The sequence below is a fragment of the Schistocerca serialis genome, chromosome 10 (assembly GCF_023864345.2).
Source record: "Schistocerca serialis cubense isolate TAMUIC-IGC-003099 chromosome 10, iqSchSeri2.2, whole genome shotgun sequence".
Lineage (NCBI taxonomy): Eukaryota > Metazoa > Arthropoda > Insecta > Orthoptera > Acrididae > Schistocerca > Schistocerca serialis.
Genome location: NC_064647.1, coordinates 143,577,348 through 143,594,602, shown reverse-complemented (window position 1 = coordinate 143,594,602; position 17,255 = coordinate 143,577,348). Strand labels below are relative to the sequence as shown.

Sequence of the window (17,255 nt, the reverse complement as noted above, 5' to 3'; positions counted from 1 at the left end):
CTCTCGAACAACGCGTGGGCAGAAACGAGCGTTTAAGTCATTCCGCACGAGTTGTGTGCTCTCATTTTGTTTTAGTACAGTGACCCTACATTCACACATAATTGTCGTAAAGGAATGTGGCTATGATATAAGTTAAATTTTTATTTGACACTTACAGTAGTGAAGCCATAGTCACATTACATAAAATTTTTCTTTAAAAAAGGAGTTACATTATTGATTTCAACGAACTACGTTGTCACTTCCAAATTGTAAAAGATCAGTTGGAGAATATATTATGTATTTTCCTACTGATGTTTTACATATGAGAATGAGGACGTAGTTCGTTGAAACCGGTGCTGTGACTATTGGTTCACAATTGTAGTGTCAAATAAACATTTAATACAGTGATCATTTCTCCCTACGTAGGTGGGCGCCAGCTAAATATTTTCGTATTCGGAGGAGAAAGTTGGTGATAGAAATTTCGTGAGAAGATCCTGCCGCAACGAAAAACGCCTGTTTTAGCGATTGGCGTATTACACCCGTCGTTCTTTCCCCGGCTCTGCGATAGTACAGAACGAGCTACCCTTCTTTAATCTTTTTCGATGTCCTATCTGTTAAGTATCCCACACCGAGCAACTATACTGTAGAAGAGGACAGGCGAGTCTCTTTAGTGGGCGTGTTGCTTCTTCTAAGTGTTCTACCAATAAAACGCAGTCTTGATTCGCCTTACTCGCAACATATTTGTGATTGTTGCATTTCCAGTTACTGTGCTAAATAAAATGGCTTATGCCATGTTTGAGACTCGTAGGAATAACCTGGAGGAGCTGTAATTAGTCTGCGAAATTACTTGCTTGCAGAACACTGGTTCAACCGACTTTTGTGTACTGCTCACAGTGTGGCAGCCTCACCTGGCTGGATTGATACAGGGGACAAATAAAAGCCAACGAATATCGGCATATGTCGTCACGGGTTCATATAATACTCGCGAAAGCGTTACGTAGATGCTCAACAAACCCCTGTGGCAGACGCTACAGAAGAGGCGTTGCGCATCAGTGAGAGGTATATCTTTGAAATTGCAAGAGCGTCTGTTTCTAGAAGTCTGGCAACATATTACTTCCTCCCACATATGTCTCGGGAAACGACCGCAACTAGGAAACCGCAGAAATTAGAGCTCGTTGGAGGTTTACAGACACTTGTTCTTCCCACACACCAATCGCGAATGGAACAGGAGAGGTGGAGGGGGGGGGGGAGAATAGTGGTACAAGAAGTAAACTCCTCCACATACCGTCAGGTGGCTTCCGTGGTTTAGATGTAGAATACCGAATGTGCGTGAGTGTGATTTTCTGAGCGGGGGAGGGGGGGGGGGGGGGGGGACGAACATGTGGACACACACTTTTTTTCAGTGTGGGTGGCTCGCGCCGTATCATTAGTGACGTGTACCGGATGTATACCGCTGGAGAAAATTGTTCTGTCTGAAGTGGACTACCCAGGAAAAAATAAACTGGTTTCCGGCCACGCGGGCAATCAGGGGCTCTTAAACCATTCACTTTACGAGCCAGCAGCTATATCCAGAGGGACTTTGTGGACTATGAACTCGATTATCACTGACGTGGCCTCTCTCTGCCGCATTAATGATTCAAACCAACATGTCAGTCACATGACTGCAGAAAAAAAAGTTCTGTCACTACGCACTATGCAGAATTGAACTGACCTTTACAGTTTTCCATATTTATAGCTAAAATCAAGCTACGATTATAACAGTTGAACTACTTGTTGTATTAGTGTTGCACATGAAGGATTACAATTAACCTAATTACTCCGAAATTTCCAGTATTAAGGCAATGCGTTGTTTTTTTTCCATTTGGTCAGATGAAAGGGTAACAAACAGTCTGAAATATTGTATTAACAGTTTGTGTTATATATATATGTATATATATATTACTTTGAAAACAACGAATTCATCAATATGTAAGGTAGGTAACTTATAGCGTTATACCATTTAGCAAACGTACTTTGTATGCCTTCATTTTCGTCACGACCTATCAAATTTTTCAGTGTGTGTAGGATACAAGAGCGGCTCAGCTCAATAGGTTATGACGATGTGTAATGCCTGGTGGCTAACACATTGAATTAAGTAATAATATTTACTGGTGTATATCATAGAGTGGAAGCTAAAATGTGTGATATTGTTCTTCACCTCTTTTATGCAATTTTCTGTATGTTAGATCTGAAGATTGCTCGTCAGTGAGCTGAAACTAGCAATCAATAAAGGAATTTTAGCGATATTGAGCAGGAAATTTACCCACACTTTTTAACATAACAGATCGCTTGTCTTCAGATTTGACTGTGTCAAAAAACAACGCTCATTTCATTCAACACATTAGGCAATTCTTCTTCACGTTCACTGAGGCTAGCAGTGCCATCAGCAAATCTCGTCACTGATGTCCTGTCACCGTGATTTTTGATCCCACTTTTGAACCTTTCTTTCATTTCCGCAATTGCTTCTTCGATGTGTAGATTAACAGTAGAGACGAAAGGCTGCATGCCTGTCTTACCGATTTTAATCCGAGCACATCGCTCATGTTTCACAAGCTGCGACATGGCGGCGAATGAAACAGTGATTCGAATATATAATAAATTTCCTTTACTTTAGCCTATGATCACAAACTTTTTGTCATCAGACTACCGGTTTCAGTGTATAATGACCATGTTCAGATCTACAGCAAAATATGGGAACACATAAATACGCTAGCAGATTGTCTACAGCTTAAAACAGTAAAACAGATCATAATGAAAAGTACTACTGGCATACACATACATTTGTGCGATTTAAGTATGAAGAGGCATACCTGTTTTATAAAAACATGTCCTAATGTACTGCAGCCCTAGTGGCATGGTCAAATATTAAACACAAAATCAGCACCAGCATCGTCAAATGTATATAAATAACAGCATATGCTGTTTTTATAAAACAGGTATGGCCCTTCATACTTAAACCGCACAAATGTATATGTACGCCAGTAGTACTTTTCATTATGATCTGTTTTATTGTTTTAAGCTGTAGACAATCTGCTAGCGTATTTATGTCTTCCCATAATTTGCTGTAGACCTGTTGATGGACGTTATAGACCGAAGCCGGTGGTCTGTGACCATAGCCGTAAAGTAAAAGAAATTTAAATCCCTCTTGGTCTTCCAATCAAATGGCTCTGAGCACTATGGGACTTAACTGCTGAGGTCATCAGTCCCCTAGAACTTAGAACTACTTAAACGTCACACACATCCATGCCCGAGGTAGGTTTCGAACCTGTGACCGTAGCAGTCACGCGGTTCCGGACTTAAGTGCCTAGAACCGCACGGCAACCGCGGCCGGCTGGTCATCCATTCTTGGTTCCTGTACATACTGCGTGTTTTCAGCCTCTCCCTATAGCTTACCCTACTTTTCTCAATGTCTAGCACGATTTTACATTGGCAAATTTGTTTCTGCGTCTGCAAATCTTGCGAACTGGTCTTGATTCCATTATCAAGCATAATGTCCGAAATGCCTCTGGTGCCTTTGTAAAGCCAAATTATCGCGTTCCAGCAGATCCTCAGTTACCTTTTATTCTTGTCAGAAACTTGGAGAAATGAGCCGTTTAGCTGAGTTTGCGACAATTCTCCTCCCTTATCCTTTGCGCGCGCTCTACTAATTATTCCAGTCATGTCTTCGCCATCCCTGTAGAAGTGGTACATAAGGGGTTGCGGTATATTCCTATTTTCCTCGATTAGAGCCGTTTCTTGAAACTGTCTTAGACTTTCCCGTGATATTTTGCATCTATCTTCGCGTGCAGCTGTTTCAGTATCTTGATGTTCTACAGCGTATCAAGCGGACCTGCGATCATTTTACTGCTCTTCTCTGTATATGTTCAGTAACTCCTGTTAGCTCTATCTGGCACGGGTCCCACGCAATTGAACCATATTCTAGGTTGGGTCGCAGGAGTGTTTTTTTTAAACAACCTGCTATGTAGACATATTACGTTTTCCTAGTACGTATCCAAGCAGTGAAGCAGACTCTGCCACATGCTTTATCTCAGATTGAGACTATGCACTCACATATTCTCCATTGCATTACACCCAGGCATTAGTCACAGTTCGCCGATTTCAATTGTGGCTCATTGATATTCTAGTCATAGAATAGTACTTCTCTGCATTTTGCGAAATGCTCAGTTTCACATTTCGACTCGTAAATCTGTCATTGACTGTCCACCCGAAAGAACATATTGCGTCTTATGTGCCAAGAAATCCTGAATCGAGTCGCAAATTTCGCTTGATACCCTATACGATGGATAATGGAATGTAGTCGAATTAAGTCGGGTGATGCTGAGGGTATTAGATTAGTTAAGGAGACACTTAAAGTAGTAAAGGAGTTTTGCTATTCTACAGAAGAATGCTGAAGATTAGATGGGTAGATCACATAACTGATGAGGAGGTATTGAATAGGATTGGGGAGAAGAGAAGTTTGTGGCAGAACTTGACTAGAAGAAGGGACATGTCCTGAGGCATCAAGGGATCACAAATTTAATACTGGAGGGCAGCGTGGAGGGTAAAAGTCGTAGAGGGAGACCAAGAGATGAATACACTAAGCAGATTCAGATGGATGTAGGTTGCAGTAGGCACTGGGAGATGAAGAAGCTTGCACAGGATAGAGTAGCATGGAGAGCTGCATCAAACCAGTCTCAGGATTGAAGACAACAACAACCCTATACGTTCGTAATTTTGATAGTAAGTGTGTGTGCAGTATGGAGTCAAACGTATTTCGGGAATTAAGAAACACTGTATCAGGCTGACTGGCTTGATCCATGGTTTTCTGGATGTGTTGCGAGAAAAGATCGAGTTGGATTTATCGTGACGGATGTTTCAGAGTCCACGCTGGTTGGCATGGAAAAGGTCTTCTGCTCCAGATACCTCATTACGTTTGAGCTGAGAATATGCTCCTAGGTCCTACGGGTGGAACCCCTAGGCGTCTTACATCCGAATTGTCGTCAAACGGTCGATAGATGCGCTACTCCTTCGGTTAGCAGAAGGCCATAGATTCAGTCATAAAAGATAGCGAAAATAACGTGGCGAATGCGTTGTTGTGTGTTTGAAACAGAAAATAAGTGGCCAAGTGGGGTTAAGACTCGAACAGTAAGAGTTCCGTACAAACTTAATTATGTATATACATAGTTCATCCATCCCGGTAATCGAGATTTTCGACGAGTTTTGGCTGTTACCGATATCGATACCTTCAGGAAAATCGGTACCGGGAATTCCAAAAACCGTTTCGAAATCTGTACGCTAGTCCCTGAGACTAACCCGGACATACAAAACGAAGCAAGCAGGGAACTTCCGTTTATATATGTGCAGAGAGGAGATTGATAAAATATTTTTATTTAATTATTCTTTTATGTAGTTTTCTTCGTGGCATGTTTAACAAGGACTGAGGGATGAAGTATTGCACTTGTAAATAAATCTGAAATCGCAGTTGTGGAAGTAATAGTCAAATGCTGAAAACATTCTCATTTAGATCGGATTTAGTTTAATGAGTACAGATACGCATTTTGTTGTTGTCGTCGTTAGTCCGAAGACCTGCTTCATGCAGCTCTCTGTGGTACTGTCATGTGCATAGCGATTGAAACCTACGTCCTTCTGAATCTGCTACTTGTACTGATCTCTTGGTTTCTCTGTCAGAGTTTTACCTCCCTCCCCCCACACACACACACCTTCCTCCAATAACTAAACTGCTGATCCCGTGATGTCTCAAAATGTGTCCTGTCAACCAATCCTTTCTATTACTCAGGTTATGCCCAGAATTTTTTTGACCCCAATCCCATTCAGTACCTCCTCATAACTTCCAGCATTCTTCAGTAGCACCACATTTCAAAAGCCTCTTTTCTCTTCTTGTCTGACCTGTATATCATCCACGTATCACTTCCATACTTGGCTACACTCCATACAATACTTAAATGTATATTCGACGCTAGCAGATTTCTCTTCTTCAGAAACATTGTTCTTGCCAGGGCCGATCTACACGTTGTATCCTCTCTACTTCGGCCATCGTCAGTTATTTTGCTGCTCAAATTGCAAAACTCATCTGATACTTTACGTGTCTCAATTCCTAATCTAATTCCCTCAGCATCACCTGATTTAATTCGACTACATCCCGTCATCCTTGTTTTGCTTTTGTTTACATTCATCTTACATCCTCCTTTCAAGACATTGTCCATTCCCTTCATCTGCTCCTCTGTCTGGCAGAATTATGTCATCGTTAAATCTCAAGGCTTCTATTTCTTATCACTGATCTTTAATCCCCATTCCAAATATTTCTTTTTGTTTACCTTACTGCTTGCCCAGTGTACAGATTAACATCGGAGAGTCTCCATACAGAATAGATTTAAGTAGCTAACGAGATTTAAGTAGCCAAGTGACGTTTTTATAGTCCTGACAACGTGGCGACGCGTTGACAGCTTTCTGAATACATCTTAGGGAAGTAGACATCCGATAAAGGATACGCGAGCCCCCCCGTCACGCCAGCAAAGTAGCTCCGGTCGGCCGTATCTGCTTTACTAAGGACAGAGATCGATCGCTGTTCTCCCTTCCCTCGGCGGCGCCGGGCTCATGAGGATGGCAGAAGAAGGGAGTGCAGGAGAAAGTTCCGCACCCCCCTGGGATTGGCCAGACTGCGATGAGAAATATTTGCCGAGAGTCCCGCGCCGTAGCGGCAGAGTCGGGGCTTGCCACGGACGGATACTTTCTGCGGGGAAGGCAACAGCCCAGAAAAAAAAGTTCCGCCCAGCCAGTGTTCCAACAGCGGGAGGAAACGCGAGCGGGCCGAGTTGTTTCACACTGACGCGTCGCGTTTATTCTGATAATGGCAACGACGATTATTGTCAAAATAATTATTACAAAGTTGTTCTGGACCGGCTGCTCGTCGCTTTTAAACACATCTTCATGTACACAAAATTTGAAAACGCAAATAACATTAGCATGATGTGTCATTGCGAAATAACATAGCTCAGTGAAACTTGAAGAACTTATACAGTATAGGACAAAAGGTAATCGAAAGAAATACGCAGTGTCACAAATAGAAATGACACTTTTATTGAAAGATAACAAGGGAAGGGAGTGAGACAGGTTTGTAGCCTATCCCCGATGTTATTCAATCTGTATATTCAGCAAGCAGTAAAGGAAACAAAAGAAAAATTCGGAGTAGGTATTAAAATCCATGGAGAAGAAATAAAAACTTTGAGGTTCGCCTATGACATTGTAATTCTGTCAGAGACAGCAAAGGACTTTGAAGAGCAATTGAACGGAACGGATAGTGTCTTGAAAGGAGGATATAAGATGAACATCAACAAACGCAAAATGAGGATAATGGAATGTAGTCGAATTAAGTCGGGTGTTGCTGAGGGAATTAGGTTAGGAATTGAGACACTTAAGGTAGTAAAGGAGTTTTGCTATTTGGGGAGCAAAATAACTGATGATGGTCGAAGTAGAGGGGATATAAAATGTAGACTGGCAATGGCAAGGAAAGCGTTTCTGAAGAAGAGAAATTTGTTAACATGGAGTATAGATTTAAGGGTCAGGAAGTCGTTTCTGAAAGTATTTGTATGGAGTGTAGGCATGTATGGAAGTGAAACATGAACGATAAATAGTTTGGACAAGAAGAGAATAGAAGCTTTCGAAATGTGGTGCTACAGAAAAATGCTGAAGATTAGGTGCGTAGACCACTTAACTAATGAGGAGGTATTGAATAGAATTGGGGAGAAGAGGAGTTTGTGGCACAACTTGACAACAAGAAGGAACTGGTTGGCAGGACATGTTCTGAGGCATCAAGGGATCACAAATTTAGCATTGGAGGGCAGCGTGGAGGATAAAAATCATGGAGACCAAGAGATGAATACACTAAGCAGATTCAGAAGGATGTAGGATGCAGTAAGTACTAGGAGATGAAGCAGCTTGCACAGGATAGAGTAGCATGGAGAGCGGCATCAAACCAGACTAAGGACTGAAGACGACAACAACAACAACAATAATTACAATGGCGTCACCATTATTTATGATGATCTACTGGACATCACAAAAGGCGGTGCATGGTTCTTAATAGTGATCGCCACACAACGGTGGTAAGGAGTTTTTGTGTTAGCGCGTTCCATCTACATATATACTCCGGAGGGTACCCTGTACCACTACTATTCATTTCCTTGCCTGTTCCACTCGCAAACAGAGCGAGGGAAAAACAACTGTCTATATGCCTCCGTATGAGCCATAATTTCTCGTATCTTATCTTCGTGGTCCTTACGCGCAATGTATGTTGGCGACGGTAGGCGATCGCCACTAAACTTCAAATGGCTAGTTCTCTAAATTTTCTCGATAGTGTTCCTCGAAAATAACGTCGCCATTCCTCCAGGGATTCCCATTTGAGTTCCCCAAGCGTCTCCCTAACACTTACGTGTTGTTCGAACCTACCGGTAACAAATCTAGCAGCCCCCCTCTGAACTGCCATGATGTCCTCCCTCAATCCAACCTGATACGGATTCCAAACAGTCAAGTAGTACTCAATAAAAGGTCGCACCAGCGTCCTACATGCGTTCTACTGTCTATGTGAACCAATTTCCCTAAAATTAATAAACCGGTGTTGACCATTTGTCAAGCAGGCCACTAGTGATACTGTATCCGAACATTACGGGTTTGACCTTTCTACTCATTCGCATTAGCTTACAGTTTTCCACATTTCATACCATCTGCCATTTATCACACTAACTGGAAATTTTGTCTAAGTTGTCTTACATCTCCCTATAGTCAGTCAACTTCGACATCTTACCGTAAACCAAGGACATGTCCGAAACAACAGACACCATATCCATGTAAGTATATAGGTCTGACAATACCGGCCATGACCTCCTTCTGTGCGGATGCACACATATTCCCCGAACTCTTACGGGACTTGGTAAGAATGTCTTCCACGAGTAATGAGTGTTTTGCGTAGGGACACTACGAATGTAGTGTGTGGACATATAAGGTGAGACTGAGGGTCGTGCCCGAGATAGTCCCTGCAGTCGCACTATCCTCTGTGCCCTCGGTGGCTCAGTTGGATAGAGCGTCTGCCATGTAAGCAGGAGATCTGGGGTTCGAGTCCCGGTCGGGGCACACATTTTCACATGTCCCCGTTGATATACATCAACGCCGGTCAGCAGCTGAAGGTATTAATATATAATTCTAATTCCGTTCTAGACATCGGCAAATCATCATATCAGTATATAAAACTTCTAGTTATAAAAGGATCTTACTTCACCTCATGATGCCGTTGGTTTGTTGTTGTTGTTGTTGTTGTCTTCAGTCCTGAGACTGGTTTGATGCAGCTCTCCATGCTACCCTATCCTGTGCAAGCTTCATCTCCCAGTACCTACTGCAACCAACATCCTTCTGAATCTGTTTAGTGTATTCATCTCTTGGTCTCGCTCTACGGTTTTTACCCTCCACGCTTCCCTCCAATACTAAATTTGTGATCCCTTGATGCCTCAAAACATGTCCTACCAACCGATCCCTTCTTCTTGTCAAATTGTGCCACAAACTCCTCTTCTCCCCAGTTCTATTCAATACCTCCTCATTAGTTATGTGATCTACCCACCTAATCTTCAGCATTCTTCTGTAGCACCACATTTCGAAAGCTTCTATTCTCTTCTTGTCCAAACTATTTATCGTCCATGTTTCACTTCCATACATGCCTACACTCCATACAAATACTTTCAGAAACGACTTCCTCACACTTACATCTATACTCGATGTTAACAAATTTCTCTTCTTCAGAAACACTTTCTTTGCCATTGCCAGTCTACATTATATATCCTCTCTACTTTGACCATCATCAATTATTTTGCTCCCCAAATAGCAAAACTCCTTTACTACTTTGTCTTATTTCCTAATCTAATTCCCTCAGCAATACCCGACTTAATTCGACTACATTCCGTTATCCATACACATAGCTTGTCCATATTAAACATCCGCCAAAACAACCATTTCAGTTTTCACTGCTTCGCATTTCGGAAACAGATTTTTTATTTCCACACCGGTGAAAACGCACAACCAACGACGCTAACCGTCTCCTCGCGACTCCAAACTGCTACTTCCTTTTTGCACGCTCGCCACGCGCAGCGATAATGCATTTACAATTTATTACACTATTTGACACTTGGCCAGCGTGTCTACTTACAAGATGTTAACATTCCATGCGCATTCTCTTTCTTAAATAACAAATAGCATTTGCAACTTGACAATATGTTTGCAAGAATAATATTCAGCACAACTAGTAAAACAAACTTCGTAAAACACGTAGTAGAAAATGTATGATCATCCACAGAGTTGAGGTGTTATAATACAGACGGTGAGCGTAAGGTGTTACTGACGTAGAGGTCGGTATGCCCCTGCAGCGTTATGTCTCCCCACACCATAACACCTACACAAGCAAGACGATCATGATCGCCAACGTTCCTAAGTGCATTACGTACTCTCATACGGCACCCAGGATCATCATCCTTTTCGAAAATGTTTTTCTTGCTATTTCAATTTTATATCCTCTCTACTTTGGCCATTGTGGTTTATTTTGATAACCAAATAAGCTCATGTAGTACTTTTAGCGTCTCATTTTCTAATTCGGTCAGCGCCACCTGATGTAATTTGACTACATTCTGTTAGCTCTGTTCTACTTTTGTTCATGTTCATTTTATAACGTACTTCAAGACACTATGCAATCCGCTCAACTGCTCTCCCAACCTCCTTGCCGTCTCTAACAGGATTACAATGCCATCAGCAAACCAGAGAGTTTTTATTTCTTCACCCTGAACTATAACGCCTTTTACAAATTTCTCCTTGGTTTCCTTCGCTGCTTATTCATTGTACAGATTGAATGACATCACGGATAGGCTAGAATGTTGTCTCATTCCCTAGTCTGCTAATGCTGCCTTTTCGTGTTCTTCTATTATAACTGCTGTCTGTTTTCTCTAAAAGTTGCAGGTGACCTTTCGCTCCATGTATTTTATCTCCGCTATCTTCAGAAGTTCAATTTTCGCCAGGCTTTTCACAATCAATCTTTCTCGAAATATTCTAATGCTATAATTGTGGGTTGTGAAACGTACGTCACATTCTCCAGCCACAGTTTAATAAATACCCATCATTCTTTCGTTTTCCCCCTGTAGCTGGATCTTGCGATTTTATCTTTTTAATAGCAACGTGTTTGTATGTGGCAGGGCTCCTTTTCTTTGTCTTATCGTGATAGGCTATTCGTTTAACTCTCCCGAAACTGGACTGTTGTCTGCATACACGAATAAGCTTTTTTGAGACCTCGTTTTGGCCAAATGTCTTAATCGAACGAAAACAAGATTCCCCGTAAACTGCAATATGGATTTTTGCCCGAATTTTCAGAGGCAAACAAAGAATAGGAAATGGACAATTGGTGTACTAAATTGACTAACCTGAGGTCTGGTTAAAAATATTAATTGCTTGGAAGTAATCATGGTAATTAAGAAAAATATAATTAGTGATTTGAGGGAAAATTGAATTAAAATGAAGGCTCTACTTGTCTAAATTAAGTCTCAAAAAGTTTCTCTCTTCTAAGCCTCGTCATAATGCGCACAAAAAGTTAAATTGGTGCGATATTCAACTCTCAGAAGGGCTTCCTTCGATTCAAGTAGTAAATTTATGGCAATTACAGAACAGAACAGGCTAGGAAGCTAATTGAGCTGTGAAAAAGTTCATCTCGTCAAGGTGTAGTTGCACTGGTCAGGTATTTGATTTTTTAAATGGCTTCTTTCGATTCAAGTATTAAAATTCACGACATTTCGAGAACAAAAGACGCTAGCAAAATAGTGTGTCGAAGAGGTCACGCTTTCTGAACAAAACATGAAAATAAAAAACTGAAAAAAAGTTTGTCAAATGTTTTTTGAACTGATTATTCGTAAGAAATAAATTAGAGAAACATTTGATGCATCTTTGAATGATCGTAAACGAGGTTTGTTAAATGTTTCTCTAATGTGTTCTGGTTCTTACTTTTAGACAAATCAGTTTACAACATATTTAGTCACTTTTTTGACGCTGCACGAGCCATTGTGTGAATTTCCAACCGTAGTCGTGACCCTGCCTTTACATACAGGGCGATTTAGCTGCACCTACCTATGGATTTTGGGCAAACCGCAACACATTCAAAAACCACGCTCGGTAATTACGTATTCTCTCGCTCGCTACAAGCAAACAATTAGACCTACAGAAAAAATGAATTCGACTTTTTTGCAGAAAATTTAATGTCGTTCGATTTAGTTCTGGGATAAGTTTTCGCTACCACAATTTTCGAATTAGTCAAGAAAAACGTGTTGACTAATTCGAAAACTACGGCCTCTAGCGAAATCATATCGCCCTACAAAATGTAGTTAACGACAAAAAGGTCCTGTTCAGTTTTTTTCTGTAGGACTAAAAGTTCGCGCATAGCGAGCGAGAGACCAGGAAAATCTTGCGCGTGTATTTGAGGGCGTTGCGGGCTGCATAAAACCAATAGTTAGGGGCAACTGAAGCACCACACGCATCCGAGCTGGCGCCCGTACGAGTTGAGCTGGTTCAGCATCTGAAGTGTAGGCTGCGCGGCTCGTCTTTAATTGCCCGCTCCCAATTACTGACCGCGAGCTGGCGCCGGACGTTGTAGTTTCCGCTCTGGTAACACTCCAGAGCCGGTCAAAATAACACGGGGATGAAGCTGTCCCAGTTACAAGCCCACGTAGAGCGTGCAACTCACACTCCGATCACGTACTCGTCGCTCTTCCCTTCTGCGGCGGTGCTGCTGTTTATATTGAACGATTGGATTTAATTGCGATAATCTCAACCACCAGTTCCCGAGCGCTACAGTCCACTAATAATATCAGTTCTGCTAATTTGGCTGGGGTGAAGTGACCACAGTAGAGGCCTAACGTGAATATCCCGACTGTTGTGATATAGCCAGTACAACAGACATAATGGGGCCCCAAAATACGCGATCTGTTAGAGATTTTGGTCCAAATTCGTACTGCCGGCCAGAGTGGCCGAGCGGTTCTAGGCGCTACAGTCTGGAACCGCGCTACCGCTACGGTCGCAGGTTCGAATCCTGGTTCGGTCATGGATGTGTGTGATGTCCTTAGGTCAGTTAGGTTTAAGTAGTTCTAGGGGACTGATGACCTCAGAAGTTAAGTCCCATAGTGCTCAGAGCCAAATTCGTACTATGAGTTCCGCAGCTCCGGACATGAAACAATTCCAAGTAATCCACATTATTTCAAAGATGAAGTTCTCACCATCTGTATCAAGCATCAAATAAAAACTGCACTAAAATGTAGACTTTCACGGCCGGAAATGTCACGTCCATTATAATTATCCGGGCTGTTATGCCGTGGTCGGTTGATGACTTCTGTGTAAATTCCCAACGTTTCGTCCCCGTCTGTGGAGGATATCTTCAAGGGGGTCTGTAGCTCGATGGAAGGTCCGACACACCCACTGGCTCGCTACAGACCCCCTTGAAGATGTCCTCCGCAGACGGGGACGAAACGTTGGGAATTTACACAGAATTCATCAACCGACTACGGCATAACAGCCCGGATAATTATAATAGACAAAAACAGCACTGCTCTGCACAACACTGTAATGGAGAATGGTGCTACCTAGAGCTTCGGAACGTATTCTGATCACTTTATCTGAGAGATCGTTCCAATTTAGGTTATTTGTAATTGTAATTCCTAACTATTTAGTTGAATTTACAGCCTTCAGTGACTTATCGCGTAATCGAAATTTAATGGATTCCTTTTAGTACTCATGTGAATAACTTAACATTTGTTTATTCAGGGTCAATTGCAACTTTTCGCACCATACAGATATCTAAATCATTTTGCAATTCGTTTTGATCATGTGATGACTTTACAAGACGGTAAATGACATCATCATATGCAAACAACCTAAGACGGCTACTCAGATTGTCTCCTATATCGTTAATATAGAACTGGAACAATAGAGGGCCTATGACACTTCCTTGTGGAACGCCGGATATTATTTCTGTTTTACTCGATGACGTTCCGTCTATTGCTACGAACTGTGGCCTTTCTGACAAGGATGTTGTGTAACAACTCCCGACACAGGCCGTACCTTATGAACAGGTGCCTGATCGTGTTGAAAGATGCAATCGCCATCCCCGAATTGCTTTTCAAGAGTGGGAAGCAAGAAGGTGCTTAAAACATCGGTGTAGGCCTGTGCTGTGATAGTGCCACGCAAAACAACAAGGGGTGCAAGCCTCCTCCATGAAAAACACGACCACACCATAACACCGCCGCCTCCTAATTTTACTGTTGGCACTACACACGCTGGCAGACGACGTTCACCGGGCGTTCGCCATACCCACACCCTGCCATCGGATCGCCACATTGTGTGCCGTGATTCGTCACTCCACACGTTTTTCCGTTGTTCAGTCGTCTAATTTTTGCGCTCCTAACACCAACCGAGGCGTCATTTGGCATTTACCGGCGTGATGTGTGGCTTATGACCATGTAATTAAAGTTTTCTCACCTCCCGCGTAACTGTCATAGCACTTGCAGTGAATCCTGATGCAGTGTGGAATTCCTGTATGATGGTCAGGATAGATGTCTGCCTGTTACACATTACGACCCTCTTCCACTGTCGGCGGTCTCTGTCAGTCAACAGACGAGGTCGACCAGTACGCTTTTGTGCTGTACGTGTCCCTTCACGTTTCCCCTTCACTATCACACCGGAAACAGTGTACCTAGGGATGCTTAGGAGTGTCGAAATCTCGCGTACAGACGTATGACACAAGTGACACCCAATCACCTGACCACGTTAGAAGTCCGTGAGTTCCACGGAGCGGCCCATTCTGCTCTCACGGTGTCTAATGAGCACTGAGTTCGCTGATATGGAGTACCTGGTATTTGTTGGAGCACAATGCACCTAATATGAAAAACGAATGTTTTTAGGGGTGTCCGGATAGTGTACAAAAGTAAGTATGTGGTGCAGTGAAATTTTGTTGAATGAGTATTTTTGTTCCTAGCGTTATGTTTACGAACGCTACTATCGTGTTTACACTGCAGCTGACAGCGACATTTGCGAACGGAGGTGGGTGAACTGTGCCTCTTGCACAGCGAGAGGCAGAGGGATGGTTGCGACACGTTCAGTTGTCTGTCTGTGTCCTGCTGCTAGCTGCATGTCACACGCTTGAGCTGCTCTCGCCCGAGGCTTGGCAACGTTGGGGAGTTCCTCTCGTAACGAGTCAGCTGCTGCTGCTTCCGACGATTCTTTTCAGAAATGTACGGTGCTGCCTGTCTGCCCACCAGACACTTGCTCGTGTTACACTCAGTGTCTCTGAGTTGGTCGCGAATCATTACGCTATAAAGTGATGAAAAAAAAGACAATAGACACCAGAACACGTTGTTGTCTTGTGCGGCACACTCTTAATGTTTTGAAGGACAGACATCATCTTTACGCCGGTGACTATTGCACATTACAATTTCGGCCTTAGGCCATTATCAAGTGCTGATATTACGGCTTTAAGCCATCTCAACGTAATGTAAGCTGACACATTTACATGTCGTTGCCAGTACTGTTCAATACACTCCTGACTTTCTTACACAGTGCAAACACACGTATTCAAACATCGTAAAACAACATAATCTGTAAGTTAAGTTGTTTTACGATGTTTGAATACGTGTGCTCGCACTGTGTAAGAAAGTCACGAGTGTATTGAACAGTACTGGCAACGACATGTAAATGTGTCAGCTTACATTACGTTGACATGGCTTAAAGCCGTAATATCAGCACGTGGGAATGGCCTAAGGCCGAAATTGCAATAGTGTCATAAAAACTTATAACAGTCGCTGACGTAAAGATGATGATCTTCAAAAAATGTTTTAGGGCTGTGAGGCCCAGCTACAACAAGTGCTGTGCTGCTTCTCATTACGAATTTTTATGTTCTGAAAAAAAGGTTTAAAATATTTTCTTTGTATGAAAATATAAAAAATATGCATAAAATATAAAAACATTTTGTCACCGATAACCAATTGTATCACGTTCCCAAGTCCTACTACACTGGGAGCAGGAAAAACTGGTAGTGAGATCAGATCAGGGTAGGGTACATCGAACCGGGCGAAATGTTTTCCAAGTAAATACAGGTCTGAAATGCACCGATGTGCAGCTGCGGCAGTAAAACTACAACCAATCAGTGACAAGCTTCGGAAATCTGTTCGGTAAGAGAACTTGTTTGGGTGTGTCGAGCAGCGCGACCTTGTCCGACTAAGCTGCTACTGTGTTTGTTGCGCTTCGTCATACTTGTGAAATTTGTAGCTATATCGGCGGCAGCAAATGTCAAGCGTTCTCAGTAAAAAGAAAAGAAAGATCTGAGAAGAACCTCTTTAAAATTTGCCTGTCTACATCTACACACATACTCGGCAGTCCACCGTGCGGCGCATTGTGGAGGGGGAGAAAACGACATTCTATATGCCTCGGTATAAGCACTCATTTCTCGTATCTTAATTTCGCTGTCCTTACGCACAGTGTAGAAAGATGGAAAGAATACTTCTCAGAAGAATCGCCCAGGCCAAGATGAGATATTACCTGCAAACACTACGGAGGAAAGGAAAGATGAATAAGAATGGGAAGTTAGTGAAGAAGACGTGAAGATCTCAATCAAAGGACTGAGGAACAAAAAGCCCCAGGGGAGGAGAGAATAACATCAGAATTAATCAAAGAGGGAGACGAGAGCTTACACTTAGAGATATATAAACTGACCCAGTTGATATGGGAGAACGAGACACTGCCAGAAGAATGGAAAACGCCCAATATACAAGAAGGGAAGCAATATGGAATGCGGTAACTGCAGAGGAATCAGCTTGTTGAATGTAACGTATAAGGAGCTGTCCATCATTATCCTCGGAATATTGCAACCATTCATAGAGAACAACATACAAGAGTACCAAGCTGGCTTTCGACCAAACCGATCGACAATAGATCACATTTTCACAATTGTTTGAAAAACATTGGGAATATGACTAAGATATCTACAGCCTGTTCATCGATTTTCAACGTGCATCTGAGAGCACCCACAGGAATAGACTATACAATGCAATGAGTGACTTCAGAATCCCTGAGAATCTAGTGAGAATGGTGCAAGCTGGTATGGAAGGGTCAAAGGCAGCAGTACGCTTTTGAGGAGTCACATCAGAAACATTCGAGATTGAGAGAGGCCTCACACA

At 42.5% G+C, this 17,255-nt stretch overlaps 1 protein-coding gene and 1 non-coding gene across 5 annotated transcripts in view; both read left to right on the top strand.

Moving 5' to 3' along the window:
• LOC126424745 (protein sprint) overlaps nt 1-17,255 on the top strand; it is a 551,880-nt gene that overhangs the window by 257,310 nt on the left and 277,315 nt on the right. The gene's annotated exons all lie outside the window — the stretch shown is intronic.
• Trnat-ugu (transfer RNA threonine (anticodon UGU)) lies at nt 9,070-9,144 on the top strand. Its single transcript has one exon. It is a non-coding gene; the product is annotated as a tRNA-Thr (tRNA).